The sequence below is a fragment of the Amblyraja radiata genome, chromosome 14 (assembly GCF_010909765.2).
Source record: "Amblyraja radiata isolate CabotCenter1 chromosome 14, sAmbRad1.1.pri, whole genome shotgun sequence".
Classification (NCBI taxonomy): domain Eukaryota; kingdom Metazoa; phylum Chordata; class Chondrichthyes; order Rajiformes; family Rajidae; genus Amblyraja; species Amblyraja radiata.
Window position 1 is genome coordinate 5921435 of NC_045969.1, and position 26406 is coordinate 5947840.

Consider the following 26406-nt stretch of genomic DNA (forward strand, 5'->3'; position numbering starts at 1 on the left):
ATGGATTTAAGAGAGAGTTAGATAGAGCTCTAGGGGCTAGTGGAGCCAAGGGATATGGGGATAAGGCAGGCACGGGTTATTGATAGGGGACGATCAGCCATGATCACAACGAATGGCGGTGCTGGCTCGAAGGGCCGAATGGCCTCCTCCTGCACTTATTTTCTATGTTTCAATGTTTCTATGTTAATTTTGGGCCCCATATCTGAGGAAGGATGTGCCGGCTCTGGGGAGGGTCCAGAGGGAGGGTTTACGAGAATGATCCCAGGAATGAGCGGGTTAACATATGATGAGCGTTTGACGGCACTAGGCCTGTTTAGTCTATATTGTTTTCCTTGATTATTTCTCGCAAAGTGTTTTCACTTTATCCTTCTAATGCAACAAGCTCTCCCTAATTGGATCCTATTGCATTTTGCAAACCTCATTCTACAATTACCAATAGATGTTCACCATGTACGTTTAAGTCTGTTGATCGATTTTTTTCCCTCTCTCAACACAGATAGATGGAATTAAATTGTACAGTGAAAGGGCTACAGAAAATACATTAATTAAAAAAAACTTTTTTAACAAATGGAAGAGTGGACTCCAAGAGCCAAATGGCTAATTCATGGTCTGATTTCATCTAATTTTTACTCTATTATAGAAAATAGACAATAGGTGCAAGAGTGGGCCATTTGGCCCTTCGAGCCAGCACCGCCATTCAATGACTGTGGCTGATCATCCACAATCAGTACCCCGTTCCTGCCTTCTCTCCATATCCCTTAACTCCGCTATCCCTAAGAGCTCTATCTAACTCTTGAAAGCATCCAGAGAACTGGCCTCCACTACCCTCTGAGGCAGAGAATTCCACACACTCACAACTCTCTGTGTGAAAAGGTTTTTCCTCGTCTCCATTCCCAATGGCTTACCACTTATTCTTAAACTATGGCCCCTGGTTCTGGACTCCCCCCCAACATGTTTCCTGCCTCTAGCGTGTCCAAACCCTTAATAATCTTATATGCTTCAATAAGATCCCCTCTCATCCTTCTAAATTACATAGTATACAAGCCCAGCCGCTCCAATCTATCCATATATGACAGTCCTGCCATCCCGGGAATTAACCTTGTGAACCTGCCCTCAATAGCAAGAATGTCCTTCCTCAAGTTTGGAGACCAAAACTGCACACTATAATCCAGGTGTGGTCTCACTAGGGCCTGCACAACAGCAGGAGGACCTCTTTGCTCCTATACTCAACTCCTCATGTTATGAAGGCCAACATGCCATTCGCTTTCTTCACTGCCTGCTGTACCTGCATGCTTACTTTCATTGACTGATGAACAAGGACCCCCCAGATCCCGTTGTACTTCCCCTTTTCCCAACTTGACACCATTTAGATAATAATCTGCCTTCCTGTTTTGCCACCAACGTGGATAACCTCACATTTATCCACATTAAACTGCATCTGCCATGCATCTTATTAGTTTATTTCGTTTAGAGATACAGCGTGGAAACAGGCCCTACTGGCCCACCGAGTCCACGCCGACCATCGATCACCCGTATGCCAGTCCTATCCTCAACATTTGGGATAATTTTCAGAAGCCAATTAACCTGCAAACCTGCATGCCTTTCGGATGTGGGACCACCTGGAGAAAACCCACGCAGTCACAAGGAAAACGTACAAACTCCGCATAGACAGCACCCTGGGTGAGGATCAAACCCGGGTCTCTGGCGCTGTACGGCAGCAACTCTAAACTGGACAAACAATCGACATTTCCATTCAATGTCACAGAAATAGTTTTCAATTAAACCCTACCCCAAAAACCAACAGCTTACTCTTCCTCATCTCTCTGTCTCCCTCTCCCCTGACTCTCAGCCCGAAGAAGGGTCTCGACCCGAAATGCCACCCATTCCTTCTATCCAGAGATGCTGCATGTCCCGCTGAGTAGCATGTCTGGAGAGAAGGAATAGGTGACGTTTCAGGTCGAGAAGGGCCTCGACCTGAAACATCACTCATTCCTTCACTCCAGAGACGCCGCCTGTCCCGCTGAGTTACTCCAGCACTTTGTGTCCGTCTTCAGTGTAAACAAGCATCTGCAGTTCCTTCCTGCACGTCCCAATTTCCCATTTGTTTCCACTGCACAGCAGCGTAGGTTATGCAAACTCTTTTTATTTCAGCTCTCTGTGGAGAGCCCTCAATCAATGACTGGAAAGGCTTGTTTAAGCATGAGCATGCGATGAGCATCCTTTCACCTGGAGACAGAAGCGTTTGTATAAAGGATAATTTTGCACTTCATTTTTTTTTTTTTGAATTGCTGAGTAAATATTTAAATGGACCATGAAACAGAGATTTGTCATTTTGTTATTTTTAAATCGGTAGTTTATGGAAATCCTGGTCCTGGCATAACATTTCCTGGTAAAATACTTCTATATTCATCGTTCAACCGATGCAAACTGTGCTCCTCCTTGACATCCCATTTAATTATGACCATAGATTGAAGAACAGAGAGAGTGGGGGGGGGGGGGGGGGAAATGGATGAATTGCAAACTAATTAGTCGTAATTATTCGTCGTCAAGGGCTTGCTAGTATTCGGCCCCTCAATGTCAAAAGCAGGCGTTCAGGTACGGTGTTGGCAGGCTGCGTGGAAAGTAAAACCGTGTTCCGCCATTTTGTGAGATTAACCAGCGCTGATTTAAGCCGTGGACAGGCACAAAAAGCTGGAGTAACTCCGGTGAGCCATACGCAAATTGGAGGAACGTCAATATTGATGGAAGATTGGCTGACTGGCAGAAGGCTAAACGGCCTGTCCCACGAGCATGCGACTCCATGCGGCAAGCCGACCTAAGCGACTCCATGCGGCAAGCGCGACCTAACCAGAAGCGGGGGCCACGCGGAGGTCGAGTTTAATCTCTAAACTAAACTAAACTAAAAGATCGATACGATGGACAACATTACTGACCCAAGGAGAGCACAAAAATACATGGAACTGTCTAGGAAGGGACTGCAGATGCTGGTTTACATCGAAGATAGACACAAAATGCTGCAGGAATGCAACGGGACAGGCAGCATCTCTGGAGAGTAGGAATGGGCGACATATCGGGCAAGAAGGGTCTCGACCCAAAACGTCACCCATTCCTTCTCTCCAGAGATGCTGCCTGTCCCGCTGAGGTGCTCCGGCATTTTGTGTCTATCTTTGAACGTAGAACAGTATTGTACAAGGACAGGCCCTTCAGCCCACAATCTCTGTGCTCAACAGGAGACCAAGACCAACTCCTAAATGCCTGCACATAATCCATACGATTACGAGAGGAATCTATCGTAGGGTTAATGGCCAGAATATTTTGCCCAGAGTAGGGGAATCGAGAACCAGGGGGCATGGGTTTACGGTGGGGGGGGGGGAAGATTTAATAGGAAATTGAGGGGTAACTTTTTTCACACAAAGGGTGGCGGGTGTCTGGAACCAGGTCGTTGAGGCAGGGACTATCGCAACGTTAAGACAGGAACATGGACAGGGCAGGTTTGGAGGGATCTGGACCAAACGCTATCAGGTGGGACGAGTGTAGCTGGGACATGTTGATCGGTGAGTTCAAGTTGGGCCTAAGGGGCCTGTTTCCACCCTGTATCAATGACAAGAGCAGCAGATAGAATGGTTACATAAATAATATTTTTTTAGGTCATCTAGGAGAAGCAGGTGGTGTGACAGGACAGCTGAGAGATATTTTTCCTTCTGGCTACATCAGCTGAAACGCTCCCTTCAATCAGCATTTTACTCTCCTATATAAGGGGCGACACGGTGGCACAGCGGTAGAGTTGCTGCCTTCCAGCGTTACAGCACCAGAGATGCGGGTTCGATCCCGACTACCGGTGCTTGCCTGTACGGAGTTTGTACGTTCTCCCCTTGAACTGCGTGGGTTTTATCCAAGATCTTCGGTTTCCTCCCACACTCTAAAGACGTACAGGTTTGTAAGTTAATTGGCTTGGTTTAATCCCTAGTGAGTGTAGGGTAGTGTTAATGTGCGGGGATCGCTGGTCGGCGTGGACCCGGTGGGCCGAAGGGCCTGTTTCCACGCAGCATCTCTAAGCTAAACTAAATATAACATGTTAGCATCTGTTCATGCCAACATGAAACTTACTAAAAGGGTAAACTTTATGTTACTGAGCTTGCGGATCTGTGACCTCATTGGCCTGGCCAGTAATTATTGTCTATCTCCGAGCTGCCCTGAAAATGGTGATGATTGTCCACCATCTTGTACCACCGAATCAGTAGCAGCTGTGCACGCACACACATATGCACACACAGACACTTACACATACAGACACTCACGCACACACTCACAAACACACACACATTCCATGCAACTTCACATAAAAGCACACACAGACATACACATACATACTCAAACACATACACTCGCACACACACTCATACACACTCACACACACAATTAGAAACACACACTCGCATGCATACACACTCGGACTCACCCACACACTCATACACACACACACGCACACACACACACACGCGCGCGCGCGCGCACACACTGACCACACACACACACACACACACGCACGCACTGACCACACACACACTTAACACACACACTGACCCACACAAACACACTGATCCACACACACACACACACATAAACACACACACACACTTAACACACACACACACACACACACACACACACACACACACACACACACACACACACACACACACGCCCACACACACACACACACACACACACACACACACACACACACACACACACACACACACACACACACACACACACACACACACCATCAGTCACTGCACTCACACTGCAGCATTTCCAGACTCACCATCAGTTGAACAAGTTGAACAAATGGATGTAATGAGCTTCCATGTACAAGACTGTGTATTGTATTATTGAGAAATCTATTTATTCCTTGAAGGAGCAGGCACAGAGAAGGCTCCGACAGGATGAAGCCATGCATTTTTAATGTGGATGACGCAAAGCCAGAGTGTCCTGTTCAAACAGTGACAACCAGTGAACGGAGAAAGTGAGAGAGAGATCCCGGTATTCCAACACATGCACCACACTCATTGTCTCAGGTTTATTCATCAACAGAAGCTCTGATGTGGGAAAAAATAGCAAAGGTTTGAGAAACATATAATTAGAATTTTTTTTGTTGTTATCCAGAGACAAGATTTAGTTTAGTTTTATTTGTTTAGAGATACAGCGTGGAAACAGGGCCTTCGGCCTGCCGAGCCTGCGCCGACCAGCGATCCCATTAACACTATTTTACACGGACACGAGGGATGATTTTACAAATTTACCACAGACAATTAGCCCACAAACCTGCACGTCTTTGGAGTGTGGGAGGAAACCCGAGCTCCCGGAGAAAACCCACGCAGGTCACGGGGAGAACGTACAAACTCCGTACAGACAGCACCCGTAGCCAGGATCGAACCCGGTTCTCTGGCGCTGTAAGGTGGCATCCAAGATGACACATTTTGATAGGACTAAGAAAACTGCGTACAAAAGTTTACATGTTATAAGAGTAGAATTAGGCCATTCGGCCCATCGAGTCCACTCTGCCATTCAATCATGGCTGATCTCTGCCTCCTCATCCCATTTTCAATAGACAATAGACAATAGACAATAGGTGCAGGAGTAGGCCATTTGGCCCTTCGAGCCACCACCGTCATTCAATGTGATCATGGCTGATCATCCCCAATCAGTACCCCGTTCCTGCCTTCTCCCCATATCCCCTGGCTCTACTATATTTAAGAGCCCCATCTAGCTCTCTCTTGAAAGAATCCAGAGAAACTGCCTCCACCGCCCTCTGAGGCAGAGAATTCCACAGACTCACAACTCTCTGTGAGAAAAAGTGTTTCCTCGTCTCCGTTCTAAATGGCTTACTCCTTATTCTTAAACTCTGGCCCCTGGTTCTGGACTTTTCCTGCCTTCTCCCCACAAATCTTGGCACCCGTTCTATTCAAGAATGTGTCTATCTCTGCCTTAAAAATATCCACTGACTTGGCCTCTACAGCCCCCTCTGGCAATGAGTTCCACCGATTAACTACCCTCTGACTAAAGAAGTTCCTCCTCACCTCCTTTCCAAAAGAGCACCCTTTAATTCTGATTGCATGATAAAATGGATGAAAGAGCAAAGGAGTCTACTGTACCGAGACAGATTCAAGAAAACCAAGCTCACTTGCACCAGCAAATATACTAAAATGTCACAAGCAGTTTCCAGGTAATAATACAATCGGACACAGGCATGAAATATATAAGCAGGAAGGAACTGCAGATGCTGGTTTAAACCAAAGATAGACACACAAAAACTCAGCGGGACAGGCAGCATCTCTGGCCAGAAGGAATGGGTGACGTTTCGGGTCGAGACCCTTCTTCAGTCTGAAGAATTTGTCTATCTCTTCCTTAAAAATATCCACCGACTTCAGTCTGAAGAAGGGGTCTCGACACATCCCTTCGCTCCAGAGATGCTGCCTCTCCCTCTGAGTTACTGCAGCATTTTGTGTCTATATACGTGAGCAGAGTTTGTACTTGGAGGAATGATACGGAGCGGTTTATGCGCAACTTAAAGCGTGTGGTGAAGACTGTGATGTTTCGGGTCAGGACCTTTCTTCAGACTGATTCCAGTAGGGGGGGGGGATAAAGCTGAAAGAAAGGTGGGGGAGGTGGGGGGGGGGGGGGGGGGGTGTGGGGGAGCTGGCAAGTGATACTGCCAGAAGGAATCAAAGAGTCCAGAATCAGATAATGTAGGAAGCAATCGAAGAACGGAGCTGTTCGGGATGAAATTGACGCAGAAATGTAAAGGGCCTGTCCCACGAGCATGCGACTCCATTCGGCAAGCGCGACCTAAAGTGGTCGCTTGAACCGTACGGCCTCGCGGGGCCGGTCCCACTTCGATCGCCGGAGCCGTATGGAGTTGTGCGGAGCTGGTCCCGACATCGCGCGGGGCTCCGAAAAACTGACCGTGTTCAAAAATTCCACGCGGCAACGGCCTGCCGGCCCGCAGCCACCTCGACGCTGTACGTACCGCCTCGACGGGCGTGCGCAGCATCTCGACGCCGTACGTCACGCGCGAACTTCCCGCGGACTTCGCTCAAACTTCACGTCACTCACTCGACCTCCGCGCGGCCCCCGCTTCCGGTTTGGTCGCGCTTGCCGCATGCAGGTCGCATGCTCGTGGGACAGGCCCTTAAAACGATCGCAATGGACGAGAAGCATTCTGGAGCGATGTATTAAATGATCAACGTTTCTTCCAAGTTGAATCGGTATATTAATCTCCTTTTAATACAGGGATGGAATAACTCCTGCAACTTCTCACACGTGGCTGTGAGCGAGACGTTTCGCATTCCACTGTGTGAAGCCAGCCCACATCCAGGCTCTTATCTCTGACACCCACTTCATGCCAGCTCTATCACCCTCATCTTGACAAACGTAAGACTCGCGGAAAGATAAGGAACAAAGGCTCGCAGGAAATGGCAAAGATAAACGCTGAAGGACTGTAAACAAACCAGACAGATGGATCAAGCAATCATCTCCAGATTCTAGAAGTAGTGTCTCTCATCCATCCATTCCACTTCAGCAGGTCCGTAACGACTTGCTCACACGGGCGATCGTTTCGCTGAACACCTCCGCTCAGTCCGCATGCTCTCCCGGTTGCCAAACACCTTAACTCCCCTTCCCATTCCCACTCTGACCATTCTGTCCTCGGCCTCCTCCAATGTCAGAGTGAGGCCCACGCACATTGGAGGAGCAGCACCTCGTATTTCACTTGGGCAGTTTACAATCCAGCGGTAGGATGGTGGGTTCTCTAACTTCCAGTAATCCTTCCATCCATCCTCTCTCTCCATCCCTCCCCCACCCAAGATGTACCAGCTTCAAAGTCGTCTTGTTGAGTCTCATTATCTGTAACTGGTTTTCACCCAGCCCCCAGCTAACAATGGCCTGGTTCCTTTATCATGGTTACTTTTTTTTGCATATCTTTGATTCATTTCTTCTATATCTCTATATCTCTCATAGAAACATAGAAACATAGAAAATAGGTGCAGGAGTAGGCCATTCGGCCCTTCGAGCCTGCACCGCCATTCAATAAGATCATGGCTGATCATCCAACTCAGTATCCTGTACCTGCCTTCTCTCCATACCCCCTGATCCCTTTAACCACAAGGGCCACATCTAACTCCCTCTTAAATATAGCCAATGAACTGGCCTCAACTACCTTCTGTGGCAGAGAATTCCACAGATTCACCACTCTCTGTGTGAAAAATGCTTTTCTCATCTCGGTCCTAAAAGATTTCCCCCTTATCCTTAAACTGTGACCCCATGTTCTGGACTTCCCCAACATCGGGAACAATCTTCCTGCATCTAGCCTGTCCAACCCCTTAAGAATTTTGTAAGTTTCTATAAGATCCCCCCTCAATCTTCTCGTTTCCCTTTCCCCTGACTCTCAGTCTGAAGAAGGGTCTCGACCCGAAACGTCATCTATTCCTTCTCTCCAGAGAGGCTGGCTGACCCGCTGAGTTACTCCAGCTTTTTGTGTCTATCTTCGGTTTAAACCAGCATCTGCAGTTCCTTCTTACCCAATTCCACCACAGCAAGCCAATAACGATTCATAACTTAGAGGAGTTAATGGTTCAATTACCAGCTGACAATTGCCATTATGCTTGTCATCAAAAGCTGCAGTTAATAATAGGAGACCCATCTATTCTTGGACCTTTGATAACACGCCTCGCTTACTGCAATATTAAAAATGTGTTTCCATTACTTAAAAGAATGTGAAAAACAATTTCTTCTGAAAGGTTGCTCATAAACCTTGCAAACTGAAACATGCAGCCTGTTAGATCAAATGGCAGCGGGTAGAGCTGCTGCCTCACAGCGCCAGAGACCCGGGATCAATCCCGACCAAATGTTGCTGTCTGTGTGGAGTTTGCACGCTCTCGCTGTGACCCTGCTTTGGTTTCCTCCGGATGCCTCCCACGTCCTGAAGACTTGCGGGTTTGCAGGTTAGCTGGCCCTCTGTAAGGTAGTCCCAAATATGCAGAGAAAGTGGGAAAACATGGATCTCGTGCAAAGATGGACACAAAAAGCTGGAGTAGCTCAGCGGGTCAGGCAGCATCTCTGGAGAAAAGGAACAGGTGACGTTCTGGCTCGAGACCCTTCTCCAGAGAGTCAGGGGAAAGGGAAACTAGAAATCTAGTTTCACGAAATGCCACCTATTCCTTCTCTTCAGAGATGCTGCCTGTCTTAAGGTCATAAATCATAAGTGATAGGACTAGTATTTGGCCATTCGGCCCATCAAGTCTACACCACCATTCACTCATGGCTGATCTATCTCTTCCTCCTAACCCCATTCTCCTGCCTTCTCCCCATGTACTGTCTTCTCAATTCTCCTGCCTTCTCCCCATCACATGTACTGTCCCGCTGAGTTACTCCAGCTTTTTATGTTTATTCCTCTCACGGTCTTATACACCTCGAGAAGATCACCCCTTATCTTCCTATGCTCCAAGGAAGAGAGTCCCAGCCTGCTCAACCCCTCCCTCTTGCTCAGACCCTCGTGTCCTGGCAACAACTTCTCTGCGTGCTGCCCAATGTGACAGCATCTCTCCTGTAACATGGTGTCCAACACTCTAAATGCAGCCACTCGCCAATATCTTGTATAACTGTGACATCACCTCCCAACTTCTATACTGAATACTGATGAAGGCCAATGTGCCAAAAGCCTTTTTGACCACCCTCTCTTCCTGTAACGCCACCCTCAAGGAAATATGTATCTGTATGAAAAAAATTGCATTTTTATCATCTTCAATTCTGGACACTCTCTACCAAAGATACTAGAGGAGCAAGGTAGACCACTCCTACAAAGAGCCGTAGTAGGTCATGGGTAATTTTTTTGCGCCATCTTGGGAATCTGGTATCTTTGCTCTCTACATCTCGAAACATCCCGACGTGAACAAGCCATTTCATAATTTTTTTAATGATTCTATTAATGTAAAGCTCAACGACTTCCTTTCATAATTTAGCAAATATGCAATAGGTCCAGCTAAATGTTCATACACTAACCCAGGCCTGAGGGAAGGTTCTGCCTGAATGACATCACCCTTCAACACTCCACCGCCAGAGTTGAAGATGAAATGTAAACTCAGACTTTCATTAAGATGGAAAATTGCTCATTTAAAACCCGACTCCGTTCAAAGCTCTCTGTTCAAAGCCCAAGTCAAGTGACATTAATAATGTGAAATGGAAACAGAGAATGCTGAGAATCAGTCGGCAGGTCGGGCAGCGTCTGGGGAGGGTGAGGCTGAGGCTTTCTGAGTTACTCAGCGGGCCAGGCAGCATCTCTGGAGAAAAAGGAATACAGTGCCCTCCATAATAGAAACATAGAAACATAGAAAATAGGTGCAGGAGTAGGCCATTCGGCCCTTCGAGCCTGCACCGCCATTCAATATGATCATGGCTGATCATCCAACTCAGTATCCTGTACCTGCCTTCTCTCCATGTTCCCTGATCCCTTTAGCCACAAGGGCCACATCCAACTCCCTCTTAAATATAGCCAATGAACTGGCCTCAATTACCTTCTGCAGCAGATAATTCCACAGATTCGCCACTCTCTGTGTGAAAAATGCTTTTCTCATCTCGGTCCTAAAAGATTTCCCCTTATCCTTAAACTGTGACCCCTTGTCTGGACTTCCCCAACATCGGGAACAATCTTCCTGCATCTAGCCTGTCCAACCCCTTAAGAATTTTGTAAGTTTCTATAAGATCCCCCCTCAATCTTCTAAATTCTAGCGAGTACAAGCCGAGACCATCCAGTCTTTCTTCATATGAAAGTCCTGCCATCCCAGGAATCAGTCTGGTGAACCTTCTCTGTACTCCCTCTATGGCAAGAATGTCTTTCCTCCGATTAGGAGACCAAAACTGTTTGGGACAAAGACCCACCATTTATTTATTTGTCTCTGTACTCCACAATTTGAGATTTGTGTAATATAAAAACATCACATGTGGTTAAAGTGCACATTGTCAGATTTTAATAAAGGGTATTTTTATACATTTTGGTTTCACCGTGTAGAAATTACTGCAGTTAACCACATGTGATTTTTTCTATTACAAATCTCAAATGGTGGAGTACAGAGGTAAATAAATAAATGATGGGGTCTTAGTCCCAAACATTATGAGGGGGGGGGCACTGTAGGTGACGAGTTATACAGACAGTGAAACTCAACAGGACAACAGTGAAACTAGCATGATGGCTAGCGTAGGAGAGGGACGGAGAGGGAGGGGGACGCAAGGGTTACTTGAAGTTAGAGAAATCAACATTCATACCGCTGGGTTGTAAGCTGCCCATTGCGAAATATAAGGTGTTGCTCCTCCAATCAGCGATTTCAGGTCAAAAAAAATCCTCAGGCTGAGTCAAGGGAGAGGGTAACTCAAGGTATGAAGGGGTTCAGAACGAATCAGAGCCGGCACCAAAGAGCAAGGATAGGGATCATTGTGGGCTCCATCTTTCCTTGGTCATCAGTGCCGGCTCTGTTTTGTTCTGAACCTATTCATACCTCAACTTCCCCCCCCCCCCCCGACTCTCAGTCTGAAGAAGTCTCTCGATGGTGGCCCCATCGAGTGTGGCTGCCTCGCCTGCAGCTGTCTGTCCTTTCATCATTTTTGTTCTTTTTACGCTGTCAAAAAGTTTGTTTTTGGAGGTCTTTTAGTCTTTTTTCTGTGGGGGGTGAGGGGGAAACCGTTTATCTCAGTCACTACCGTCTTTCATCCGAGCCGCATCTTCGCCCCCTCCTCGCGGCCTACCATCTGCTTTTCCAGCCAGAGACCGGCCAGAGCTTCAGCGGCGGCGCAGCGCTGAATTCCATCGCGGTGCAGGCGATGCCTTACCGGGATCGCAGTGTTGGAGCTCCGGAGTGTTGGGCCTGCCGACTTTAACACCGTGGAGCTGTGGAGCTTCCAACCGCGGGCGGCGCTGACTTTAAACATCGCGGAGGCCTGGGATCTTTCGCCGAGGATCGCCAGCGTTGAATCTCCGCCCAACTCGGCCTGTGGACTTTGGGAGCCGCGGTCTCCGGCAGGAAGCGGCCGATTCGGAAACTCCAAGACGCTGAGAGTGTTCTTCCGTTCCGACGCCGGAGTTCCATCATCCGGCGAGAGGGCCTGAACATCGGGCTGCCGTTGCGGCGACTGCGGAGGGTTCAATAGGCCCCGACCACGGGTGAACAAGCGGAAGAGGACTGAACTTTGCTGCCTTCCCTCACAGTGGGAAACGTTGATTCCGCTGTGTGGGGATGTTTTTATGTTTTATGTGAAATTTTAAAGTGTTGTGCTTATCTTATTTGTGTGCTGCAATGGTAACTCAAATTTCACTGCACCAATTGGTGTATGTGACAATAAATGACCTTTGTCCTTTGTCCTTTGACCCGAAACGTCACCTATTCTTTTCCTCCAGAGATGCTGCCTGACCCGCTGAGTTAGTCCAGCATTTGTCGTCTATCTTTAGTGGGCAAAGTCATTGATCTGTGCACGGGTTTGGGCTGAATGGCCTCCTTCTAGTTAAAGGGAAATATGGAAAGACAAGGGGTGGCATGGTGGCGCAGCGGGTAGAGCTGCTACCTCACAGCGCCAGAGACCCGGGATCGATCCTGACTACGGGTGCTTGTCTGTACAGAGTTTGTACGTTCTCCCCGTGACCTGCGTGGGCTTTCTCCGAGATCTTCTGTATCATCCCACACCCCAAAGACGTACAGGTTTGTAGGTTAACTGGCTTGGTATAAATGTAAAATTGTCCTGAAACTGGATAGACTCGGCTTGTACTCGCTAGAATTTAGAAGATTGAGGGGGGATCTTATAGAAACTTACAAAATTCTTAAGGGGTTGGACAGGCTAGATGCAGGAAGATGTTGGGGAAGTCCAGAATAAGGGAGTCACAGTTTAAGGATAAGAGGGAAGTCTTTTAGGACCGAGATGAGAAAATCATTTTTGAGAGTGGTGAATCTGTGGAATTCTCTGCCACAGAAGGTGGTTGAGGCCATTTCATTGGCTAGATTTAAGAGGGAGTTAGATGTGGCCCTTGTGGTTAAAGGGATCAGGGGGTATGGAGAGAAGGCAGGTATGGGATATTGATTTGGATGATCAGCCATGATCATATTGAATGGCGGTGCAGGCTCGAAGGGCCGAATGGCCTACTCCTGCACCTATTTTCTATGTTTCTATGTTTCTAAGTGTGTAGGATAGTGTTAATGTGCGAGGATCGCTGGTCGGTGCACACTCGGTGGGCAGAATGGCCTATTTCTGCGCTGTATCTCTAAACTAAAGACAAAGCTCGACAAAGCAGAAACAGGCCCATGATATCTTTACACATTGCCTTTAAGCCTTCAGTTGCACTTGGCAACTATGGAGTGATTAGTTGACTTAAGGCTCTCTTACAATGGAAAGTAATACAAGGAGGAGGGTGGATAATTTACTATTGATAAGAATTGCTACCTGCAGGGCCAACTGAGGGGACTGATTGCCCGACCACACAACAAGTGCATGATATGATTTCTCCCGGAAAAAATTGCAATGAATCAAGGAAATCTGACTGATTTAAACTCGAAACAGTGTAATCAAGAATGGATGAATTCACTGAGCTGTTGGTGGTTCATGAATAGACAGGGGACGCACAGCGCTGGAATTGGATGCCGCAGGAAACGACATCGGTATCCTACCTTGCACGCCAGAAAGGGAACAATGCTACTAATGACATCCAAGGGCCTCTAAACGTCTAGGTTTTCCGTGCAAGCGTTTTTAATCAGCATTCAGCCCTTCACTCGGGACTGGGTTACACATGGTGACGGAGCCCGTGAGGCGAAACAGCGGCGCGATGTCGGTCGAGGCCTGGAAGGTGGTGCATTGCCAGTAAACGAACTCCAAGTACACAATCAGGGCCGGCAGGAGTCTCCGCCAGAAGCCTGCCATGTTCCCTCCTCCTGCTGCTGGTGAAGACGGCAGATGCTGTGAGGGTTCCGGCTGAGGAGGGTGAAACTTCTCTCTCAGGTTAGAACGCAGAGACAATGGACTATTCTCCAAACGTTCTGAAGAAAGGTCAGCCAGCAGACCGATGGAAGGGCACAAAACGCTGGTGTAACTCGGCGGGGGCAGGCAGCATCTCTGGAGTAAAGGAATGGGTGTCGAGACCCTTCTTCGGATGGAGAGTCTGGTGGAAAGGATGCAGCCAGGCTAACTATATATATATATATATATATATATATATATATATATATATATATGTATATGTTTAAGAAAGAACTGCTGATGCTGGTGAAATCAAAGGTAGACACAAAATGCTGGAGTAACTCAGCGGGACAGGCAGCATCTATGGAGAGAAGGAATGGATGACGTTTCGGGTTGAGACCCTTCTTCAGACTACATATATATATATCTCTTTCTTTCACAGATAGTGCTTTTATTACTCCTTCACAGACACTCTGAAGAAGTGTCTCGACTGCGAAACGTCGCCCATTCCTTCTCTCCATAGACGCTGCCTGTCCCGCTGAGTGACTCCAGCATTTGGTGTCTATCTTCAATGTAAACCAGCATCTGCAGTTACTTCCTGCACATTCTAATAATAATAATAATAATATCTTTTATTGTCGTTGCACACAAGCCGAACGAGGTTTGGTTTGCAGCTTCCATCCGATGTCATAACTTAAATAACTAATAAGATTCAGATTTAGATTTAGATATCCCGAGAACATGGCTTGTAAAAAGAACAGTAAAATAGTCAAAACAGTTCAAACAGACTAAAGTGCAGATGTGTCTGTGCAACGTGACCATCTGAGGGAGACAGTCCATGGGGGTGGGGGGCACTCTGCAGGGCAGGTTCAGAGCCGCTATAGCTCTGGGAATGAAGCTGCTCCTGAGTCTGGAGGTGCGGGCGTAGAAGGCCTTGTAACGTCTGCCGGAGGGAAGTAGTTCGAACAGTCCATTACAAGGGGCGTGAGGAGTCTCACAGATAGTTCAGGTGCAAAAAAATCACCTCAGTTTAATGTTGAGATACGGATGTATCAAGGGTGAATTTGGGTTGTTATAACTTTAAGGTAATAGTTTAGTTTAGTTTAGAGACACAGCGCTGTAACAGGCTCTTCGGCCCATCGAGTCCGCACCGACCAGCGATCCCCACACATTAACACAGCCCTACGCACACTAGGGACAAGTTTACATTTATACCAAGCCAATTAACCTACAAACCTGTACGTCTTTGGAGTGTGGGAGGAAACCGAAGATCTTGGAGAAAACGCGCGCAGGTCACGGGGAGAACGTGCAAACTCTGTACAGGCAGCACCCGCAGTCAGGATCGAACCTGGGACTCTGGCGCTGTAAGGCAGCGACTCTACCGCTGCGCCACCGTGCCACCTTTAGAGGGGATTGATCAGGGACAAAACACACAAAGTGCTGGAGTAATTCAACCGGTCAGGCAGCATCTGTGGAGGGAATGGACAGGTGGCGTTTTGGGTCAGGACCCTTCTTCACGTCGATCAGGGTGTTTCTTAAAATTTCCGAATTCCAATCTTTCCCTTTGCATTGATATCAGTTGAAGTGAAAAACCATCAACGAGTCTCTGTATCTGCGAGGCAGCTGACTGGGCAAGATTATAAATGGCCAGTTCAATTCTAAATTCAATAATGTTCATTATCTCTCGGCCAAGATTAAAACCCAGTGTATATCTATCTCACTGTGGTCAGCTTAAATCCTTTGTGGTATCGAGTGAGGAACTGAAACTTTCAGCGCAGTAATAATAATAATAATAATGGATGGGATTTATATAGCGCCTTTCTAGAATACTCAAGGCGCTTTACATCGCATTATTCATACACTCCTCAGTCACACTCGGTGGTGGTGAGCTCCTTCTGTAGCCACAGCTGCCCTGGGGCAGACTGACGGAAGCGTGGCTGCCAATCTGCGCCTACGGCCCCTCCGACCACCACCAATCACTCACACACATTCACACACAGGCACACAGGCAAAGGCGGGTGAAGTGTCTTGCCCAAGGACACAACGACAGTATGCACTCCAAGCGGGATTCGAACCGGCTACCTTCCGGTCGCCAGCCGAACACTTAGCCCATTGTGCCATCTGTCGTTGATGTAATGGCAGGGCTCTTGGGAACATCGTAGAGCAGAGGGATCTAGGTGCATAGGTACATGGTTCCTTGAAAGTGGCGTCACAGCTGGACGGAGTGGTTAAGGAGGATTTCCGCACATTGGGCCTTCATCAGTAGGCAGACAAAAATACTGGAGAAACTGAAAAAGTGGGTGAGGCAGCATCTATGGAGCGAAGGAAATAGGCAACGTTTCGGGTCGAAACCCTTCGTCAGACAGTATTCAGGGCCTTCATCAGTATTGAGTATAGAAGCTCTGTCTTACAAAATTCTTCAATGTCACTGGTGTAAATCTAAACGCTTAACTCCCTCCGACTGGGGCTGTAGGAGATGTCGCAAGGGTGGCACAGTGGCGCAGGAGTAGGGTGGCCAACTTTCTCACTCCCTAATTAGGGACAAAGGGTCAAAATAAGGGACAAATTCCCGACGACAATTCTTTGACTGACTCGGCCATGGCTGGGGAATGATGAGTTGGCCCGGGTACTGGACTGCACACAAAGCCCAGCCAGCAGCTCAAGTTTTGGCCCGGGGCCGCGCGACGTCGCACGCTAAGTCCAGCACCCCGTCCAACTCATGAACCGATGATCGGCCATGAGAAGGAGGGGTGGTGGTGGTGTCGGCGGTAAGCGAAGGTCCGAAGGTCGGACAGCTGGCCAGGCTGCCGACCGACGGGGCCACGGGCGAGGAGCTGCTGCTGCTGCTGCTGCACTCCATGGGCTGCACTACGTCGGGACGGGTGAGGCGGGGCCGGACGCGGTGCTCCGACCCGAGTAGTAGTAGTCAAATACGGGACAAGGGCGGTCCTGTATGGGACAAACCAATGTAGCCCAATATACGGGAAGTCCTGGCTAATACGGGACAGTTGGCAACCCTACGCAGGAGTAGCGGTGAAGTTTGTACCTTCTGTGACGCTGTTGGCTTTCTCCGGGTGCTCCGGTTTCCTCCCACACTCCAAAGACATGCAGGTTTGTAGGTTAATTGGCTTGGGTAAAATTGTAAATTGTCCCTAGTGTGTAGTGTAGTGTTAGCGTACGGGGATCGCTGGTCGGTGTGGACCCAGTGGGCCAAACGGCTAGTTTCCGCACTACCTATATCTCTAAAACGAAACTAAACGAAAGTCGTCACTGTGCCTCTGTCTCTCTTGCTGGAGGGGAGAAGAGGGAGTGCCTGGCATGAGATCACCGGGCCTTGATTATGCTGCCGGCCTTGGCAAGGCCGGCAGCATAATCAAGGACCGGTGATCTCAGGCCAGGCACTGCCTCTTCTCCCCTCCAGCAAGAAAGACAGAAGTGTGAAAACGCACACCTCCAGATTCAGGAACAGTTTCTTCCCAGCTGCTATCAGGCAACTGAACCATCCTACCATCAACTCGAGTGTGGTCCTGTCCTCCCATCTACCTCATTTGAACTTTCTTTAAGTCGGACTTCATCATCAGACTTCAGCGATCTATCTGCACGAAATCTGTACTCTTTATCCATTGTCTTTAAACTGTGGGCGGTTAGACAGTATTCATGTACGGTCTTTTGTTTACAGGATAGCACGCAAAAACAAAAGCTTTCAGTTTTAGTTTTTAGTTTTTAATTTTAGAGATCCAGTGCAGAAACAGGCCCTTCGGCCCACTGAGGTATGTTGGCATTCATAGCAAAAGGATTTGAGTATAAGAGCAGGGCGGTTCTACTGCAGTTGTACAGGGTCTTGGTGAGACCACACCTGGAGTATTGCGTACAGTTTTGTTCTCCTAATCTGAGGAAGGACATTCTTGCCAGTACAGAGAAGGTTCACCAGACTGATTCCTGGGATGTCAGGACTTTCATATGAAGAAAGACTGGATAGACTCGGCTTGTACTCGCTAGAATTTAGAAGATTGAGGGGGGATCTTATAGAAACTTACAAAATTCTTAAGGGGTTGGACAGGCTAGATGCAGGAAGATTGTTCCCGATGTTGGGGAAGTCCAGAACAAGGGGTCACAGTTTAAGGATAAGGGGGAAATCTTTTAGGACCGAGATGAGAAAAACATTTTTCACACAGAGAGTGGTGAATCTCTGGAATTCTCTGCCACAGAATGTACTTAAGGCCAGTTCATTGGCTATATTTAAGATGGAGTTAGATGTGGCCCTTGTGGCTAAAGGGATCAGGGGATATGGAGAGAAGGCAGGTACAGGATACTGAGTTGGATGATCAGCCATGATCATATTGAATGGCGGTGCAGGCTCGAAGGGGTGAATGGCCTACTCCTGCACCTATTTTCTATGTTTCTATGAGTCCGTTGGGACCAGCGGTCCCCGCACACTAACACTATTCTACACACACCAAGGACAATTTACATTTGTACCAAGCCAATTAATCTACTAACCTGTATGTCTTTGTGGTGTGGGAGGAAACTGGAGATCCTGGCGGGAAAACCCCAAGCAGGTCATGGGGAGAACGTACAAACTCCGTACAGACAAGCACCCGTGGTCTGGATCGATGCCGGGTCTCTGGCGCTGCGAGGCAGCAACTCTACCGCTGCGCCACCGTGCTGCCTTTTGGCTTTTCACTGCATGTGACAATAAAACTAAACTAACTAACTAAAACTAAACTAACTAACTATAACTAAACTAACTAACTATAACTAAACTAACTGAAAGATGGCTCACCCGTTACATTTTCTAAGGCAGTTTTTGATGGGCAATAAATAGTGGCTTTGCCAATGATTCCCTTAAGCAGAAGAAGAGATTTCTGACTCAAGATTACAACAGATTACAAATATTGATTGGCGGAGTACAGCACCAAGCATTTCCATGGAAAAATCAATGCTTTACGTGTGTTGTCTGTTATAAATAATTGGCAAAATGAATTACTGAGAACACATTGAATAGACAACACAGAGTCCCACCGCCAACACCGTTTCCTCGATGTTTGCGTTCGGGGCCGATGCAGGGAGAGTTGAGTACATCTGAGGCCGAGGTCATTCTGCGTACGGCATGGTAGCGCTGTGGTGGAGTTGCTGTCTTGCAGTGCCAGAGACCCCGGTTCGATCCCGACTACGGGTGCTGTCTGTACGGAGTTTGTACGTTCTCCCCGTGTATGTGTATATATGTGTGTGCATGTAATAATAATAATAATAAATTTTATTTGCGGGCGCCTTTCAAAGTCTCAAGGACACCTTACAGAAATTAACAGAAGAGAAAAAACCTATAGTCGGAGTAAAATAAATAATAAGGACATCACCAATACACAAATTAAAGACAGAAATCGCTCCAAAGACAAAAAAATCAAAAAACACAATGTGAAAGAGAGAGCAGCGGCAGCTAAAGCGCGCCAGCGTCCACTCTCCCTTCCGACAGCCACCTTGGACACAAACTAACATATTAACTTACAGACAGGAAAAAATCATCCCCCCACAATGGTTACCACTGTGGGGGAAGGCACAATGTCCAGTCCCCATCCCCAGGTCACCCCAAAGTCAGGCCTATTGAGGCCACCGCTATTGCCTCTATGGAGGCCCGATGTTCCTGGCCGTTCTCACCGGGTGGTGTTGCCCCGGCGTCGGGAGAATCCTCTCAGCGGCTGGGCCACCTGGAACGGCCGCTTCCTAGCTGGGGACCGCGGCTTCCGAAGCCGACAAGGCCGCGCCGGCCTGGAGCTCCCAGGCTCCCGATGTTCGAGTCGGCGCCGCCCGCTCCGCTCCGCAGAGCCGCAGCCCGGAGGTGTCGAACACGGCGGTCTCAGCTCACCGGCGCTCCAGCGCGTCGATCCAGCGCGGCGACACAGGCAAGGCATCGCCCGCTCCGCTCCACAATAGCGCTCCAGTGCTGCGCCACCACCGAAGCCAAGGTGCTGGGCGGTCCCCGCCAGGAAACGGCGCTCCAAGCCCGCTGGTAGGCCGCGAGGACGGGTCGACGGGCAGCCCGGAGAAAAAGCTGCCTCACCGACCAGGTAGGGACCTAGTAGTAAAATTGCCCCCTACCCCCCACATTAAAAAGTCCATTTCTCCAACGGACGAAGCACAGGACTTACTCAAAACTTCAAAAAAAAGTGAATTAAACGGACGGCTGCTGGTTAGCAGCTGCTCCCCAAGATGGCTCCCTCCTCCCTGATGTACACATATATATACACGTAAAATGTCATAAATGGAAAGTAGTGTGTATATATCTATATCTATATATATATATATATAGAATTAAACGTGTATCCTGAATTAAACGTGTATCAGAAGAATTTACTCAATTACGGGCTAATAATGGGGAAAAAAGCTCATACTTAAATTCTGGGAAAAATGCGCCCACACCAACAATAAAAATGTGGACATCAAATATGTTTGAAACATTACATCTGGAAGAGATGAGATTCCTCTTAGCAGGTAAAGCAAACCAATTCCAAAAGACGTGGTCTACGTTTATGGACCTATTACAAGCATGAGGTGCAATAGTAATTTTAAAAATAAAGAAATAAATAAATGGTATCAGGACCTGGCATTGGGAGATAAAACAACAAAAACAGACTTGGTTGGTAGTCTTTCTGCGGAGTTTAATGTTATAATAGAGCGATTGTCCTTACTTTCTTTTTCTTTCTTTTCTAGGGTCTACTTTCTTACTTTACTTCCTTCTCTAACTTCTTTTCTAAGGGGCTTTCTTTTCCCAACACTCTCTTGCACTTCACAACTCTTGCGCACCTTCTTTACTTTCCTTACTTCTATCTTTTTCTTAAAGCTTTAAAAAAAAAAAAATGAAGCGGTACAAAAAATGTATTAAGATATATGTGTTGTGTGTTATTGTAATTTACCGTACTTCTAATAAAAATAATTTAAAAAAATAAATAAAAAATAAATAAATAAATATATATATATATATATATATGTGTGATTTATAATATATGTATAAATACATATGCACATATGTATTGCATGTGTATACACATACACACACACAATATATTTACTCTGTAAACAACATTAAAAAGTTCAGTATATTAGACTTAACTTTTTTATATGTAGCTGCTACAGGTAAGAATTTAATATTATTCTCTGGGAATATGACAATAAAACACTCTAGACTCTTGATTGCGTGGGTTTTCTCCAGCACTTTGTGTCCTTAATGGACCTGTCCCACTTAGGCGATTTCTAGGCGACTGCCAGCGACTGTCATGGTCGTAGCAGGACGCCGAAAAACCAGAGACGTTAGGCGATTTTTTAGGCGACTGCCGGCGAATACGACAATGGAATTCGCCGAAGTCAGCACCGGCGACAACCTACGTCACCTGGTGACAACCTGCGACCTACAACCCCGGTTTCATCCCACATTCACGGAGGTGCAGATTTGTAGGTTCATTGGCTTCTGCAAATGTCCCCTGGAGTGGAGGATGCAATAAATGGGCTAGCATAGAACTAGCGTGCGGGAGATCGTTGGTCGGCACGGACCCGATGGGCCGAAGTGCCTGTTTCCGCGGTGTATCTCTGAACTAAACGAACATTTAGACAAATTAACTTGCTATAGGTATAGGCGCAGTTTGATTCGATTGATATCCAAGCCTTTTCATCTAACAATTTCATTGAAGCCCGATATTCAGATTTCTATCATTCTGGAAGTCTGCCCGTGCAATCGTGTTGATGTCCATCTTAAATTTGACTTTCACAACGTTGAACCGAACCCTAACCCCAAGGCTGTGAAAGTTTTATTCCAAGTTATTTTATCCAAATGCTATTAAGCATCATTTTCCTAACAGCAGAATATACATAGAAATTGAAACTTTTGAGTTTTGCTTTCAAAAATCTTAAGGATAAGAATCAATGAGCTTGAGTTGAATAATGTGACAATATTCATTAGGGTGAATACATCCACACTATCGCTACAAAACACTATTCCCACATCATTAATTCATAAGACCATTAACAGACTGAAAAATCACCATCCAAAGACATCAAGAGAACAGATTAAAAACCGGAACAGAGATAAGTTTCAAGAATCAGCTTAATTGAAGATGATGTGACTTGAATAAAGGAACTGCACCAGATTAGGACTTGGGCAGTTGAGGGTGAAGTGGTCATGTCAAGTTGCGTTTATTGTCTAATGGGCCTGTCCCACTTACGTGATTTTTTTGGGCGACCGCAGGCTGTCACAAGATGGTCGCCACTGCTCGCCGTGGTGTCGCCTGTATGGCCGTGAATTGTCTCTTCAGTCGCGCAAGGATGTGGCGACTGTGGGTTTGACGCCAATGAGCGCATCTTGACGTAGGTGCTGCCGTAGATCGTCGCCAGGTTAACGTAGGTTACCGCCAGGATGTCGTAGGTGATGTAGGTTGTCGCCGGTACTGACTTTGCTGAATTCCATTGCCGTATTCGCCAGCAGTCGCCTAAAAAATCGGCTAACGTCTCCAGTTTTTCGGCGACCTGCTACGACTATGACAGTCGCCGGCAGTCGCCTAAATATCGCCTAAGTGGGACAGGCCCATTAAGGACACAAAGTGCTGGAGTTACTCAGCGGGTCAGGCAGTATCCCTGGAGAACATGAATAGGTGGTGTCCCTTGTCGGGATCCTTCCTCAGTTTGAAGAAGGGTCATAATCTTCATAATCATCATAATACTTTATTAGCCAAGTATGTTTTGCAACATACGAGGAACTTGATTTTCCACAAAGTCATACCAATAAAAAGCAACAAGACACACAAAATACATTTTAACTAAACATCCACCACAGTGACTCCTCCATATTCCTCACTGTGATGGAAGGCGGAAAAAAGTTCAGTCTCTTCCCTTCTTTGTCCTCCTGCGGTCGGGGACCTCGGGCCTTCCATTGACGAGACGCTCTTGGCGGTCGGGTGGTCTTCGTCAGGGCGTTAAAGCTCCCGCATCGGGGGGATGTTAGCTCCCCCGAGCCAGGCGATTGAGACTCGGTTCAGGGCTAGTCAAACCTCCTGCGAGTCTTGGCGCTTCCTTGGAGTGCCCCTCCCCCACCCCCCACATGTGACAAACCAGCGAACATTAACACACACTTTTATAAAACACACTCAAAATAACAAAAAAGACAAACAGACAGACAGACCGTTGGCGAGGCTGCTGTCGAGACCAGAAAACGTCACGTTCTCATAGGATGCTGCCTGACCCGCTGAATTACTCCTGCACTTTGTGTCCCAGTGTTTGCTTTAGCCTCTAGTTTTAGAGAGACTGCGCGGAAACAGGCCCACCGGATAGCCACCGACCAGCGATCCACGTACACTAGCACTCTCCTATACACCTGGACCATTCAATCACGGCTGATCTATCTCTCCCTCCAAACCCCATTTCTCCCGCCATCTCCCCAAAACCCCTGATCCGTACTAATCAGACATTTTATGTCCATCTTCAGTGTAAAGCAGCATCTGCAGTTCCTTCCCACACAAATAACAACCTAGCCTGCTCAGCCTCCACCTGTAACTCAAGCCCTTGATTTCATCATGACTCCATAAACCACGCTATCCCTTAACAATCTGTAAATCTGTAATCTTTGAAGAAGGTTAAACAAAGTCCCGCCATTTCCTGGGCCTGTTACAGGCATTTTAAAATATTTTGCGTAGGAGGGAACTGCAGATGCTGGTTTACACCGAAGATAGACACAAAATGCCGGAGTAACTCAGCGGGACAGTCGGCATCTCCGGAGAGAAGGAATGGGTGACGTTTCGGGTCGAGATCCTTCCTAGTGTGGCGGGTTCACTGGATCTGTAGGCCCAGGCCCTTGGATATGGATGTAGTAACTAAACCGGCCATGCTCCAGCAAGCTTTATGTCCCTTTATATCAAAACCAAATGTAATGGGACATCCTCATTTTCTGCACCGCCAGTTAAATTATCTTCATTCGTAAATCAGTACATGGAAAGACCAGAGCAGACGGCATCATTTCTGGCAAATCTTTAGCCTGATTTAAATCGAAACCTGGAGCCACAGCACAAACATCTCAATTCTCCACCAGACGCTAATCGACATAGATCCGAAGCGACATCTTAGTGCAACAAGTGCCTTAGGTAGAAGCAGAAGTCGCAAATGAATGCGGACAACATCCTTTCCCTCTGCCCAAAGTAACCGCTGAATTACAGCAGGATCATAGAAACATAGAAAATAGGTGCAGGAGTAGGCCATTGGGCCCTTCGAGCCTGCACCGCCATTCAATATGATCATGGCTGATCATCCAACTCAGTATCCTCTACCTGCCTTCTCTCCATACCCCCTGATCCCTTTAGCCACAAGGGCCACATCTAACTCCCTCTTAAATATAGCCAATGAACTGGCTTCAACTACCTTCTGTGGCAGAGAATTCCACAGATTCACCACTCACTGTGTGAAAAATGTTTTCCTCATCTCGGTCCTAAAAGATTTCCCCCTTATCCTCAATCTGTGACCCCTTGTTCTGGACTTCCCCAACATCTGGAACAATCTTCCTGCATCTAGCCTGTCCGACCCCTTAAGAATTTTGTAAGTTTCTATAAGATCCCCCCTCAATCTTCTGAGTTCTAGCGAGTACAAACCGAGTCTATCCAGTCTTTCTTCATATGAAAGTCCTGACATCCCAGGAATCAGTCTGGTGAACCTTCTCTGTACTCCCTCTATGGCAAGAATGTCTTTCCTCAGATTAGGAGACTGGCCATTGTGCTGGCTGCCTCCGTAACAATTTCTCATCTGACGGGAGAACGGCCATCAGTATTTTTTCAAAGAGCTGGAGTAGGTCGTTCGGGTCGGTCAATATCTCTGGAGGATAGGAACGGGTGACGTTTCGGGACGAGACCCTTCTTCAGACTGAGAGTCAGGTGAGAGGGATATAGACGGTGATGTGGAGAGATATAGAACAGGCGGATGAAAGATATGCAAAAAAGTAACGATGACAAGGGAGACAGGCCATTGTTCGGTGTATAGGGCTAGGTGAAAACGAGTTACATAGAAACATAGAAACATAGAAGATAGGTGCAGGAGTAGGCCATTCAGCCCTTCGAGCCTGCACTGCCATTCAATATGATCATGGCTGATCATCCAACTCAGTATCCCGTACCTGCCTTCTCTCCATACCCCCTGATCCCTTTAGCCACAAGGGCCACATCTAACTCCCTCTTAAATATAGCCAATGAACTGGCCTCAACCACCTTCTGTGGCAGAGAATTCTACAGATTCACCACTCTCTGTGTGAAAAATGTTTTCCTCATCTCGGTCCTAAAAGATTTCCCCCTTATCCTTAAACTGTGACCCCTTGTTCTGGACTTCCCCAACATCGGGAACATTACAGACAATGAGACTCAACAAGACGGCTTTGAAGTTAGAACAACGAATTGAGTGGGGGAGGGTCGGAAAGAGAGGGGATGCAGGGTTACTTGAAGTTAGAGAAATCAATATTCATACCACTGGGTTGTAAGCTGCCGAAGCGAAATACCGTTTAAGGTGCTGCTCCTCCAATATGTGTTTGTATTTTAATACATGTCAAGAGATGTGTCTCGTTAGATAGCCTGTACAAAGCTCACACCACAGAGCCAGCAACACAGAACAGGCATTTAAGTGAAGCATGTCTAGAACGAGCAAAACCAAAGGGTGGCACGCGGTGGGAAAATGGTAGAGTTGCTGCTTCACAGCGCCAGAGACGCGGGTTCAATCCAGACTACGGGTGTACGGAGTTTTTACGGTCTCCCCCTGACAGCGTGGGATTTCCCCGGGTGCTCCGGTTTCCTCCCACACTCCAAAGACGTGCAGGTTTGCAGGTTAATTGTCTTTGGTAAAGCTTGTAAAATTGTCCCTAGTGTGTGTCGGACAGTGCGAGTGCGCGGGGTGATCGCTGTTTGGTGCGGACTCGGTGGGCCGAGGGGCCTGTTTCCACGCTGTATCTCTAAACTAAATTGAACTAAACAAATGGAGGGGAATGTAATGCTGGGGCCACAGAGAAGACATACAATTACTCAAGGCCTTTCATGATCTCGGCAAGAGTTTCAGAAACAGAATAATGGAAAGAGAGAGGAAAATTGTATTGACAACATTGAAACATACTTTGTTAGCAATGTGATATCTTTGATGTTTGGATCCCGTTCGAATAAGAGTCCTAAGCATCGACTGCATCTGGTGTTCCCAATGTGGGCTCCTGCACATCGGCGGCCTCTAGCATGACCAAGCGTAGACTCGCTGACCGCTTTGCTGAACACGTGCACTCGATCCACCAAGGCCTACTGGATCTCCTGGTTGCCAACCATCGAAACTCCCCAACCGATTCTGATACTGACCTTTCTGTCCGAGGCCCCCTCCACTGCCAGAGTGAGGCCTTGCGCAAACTGGAGGGACACCACC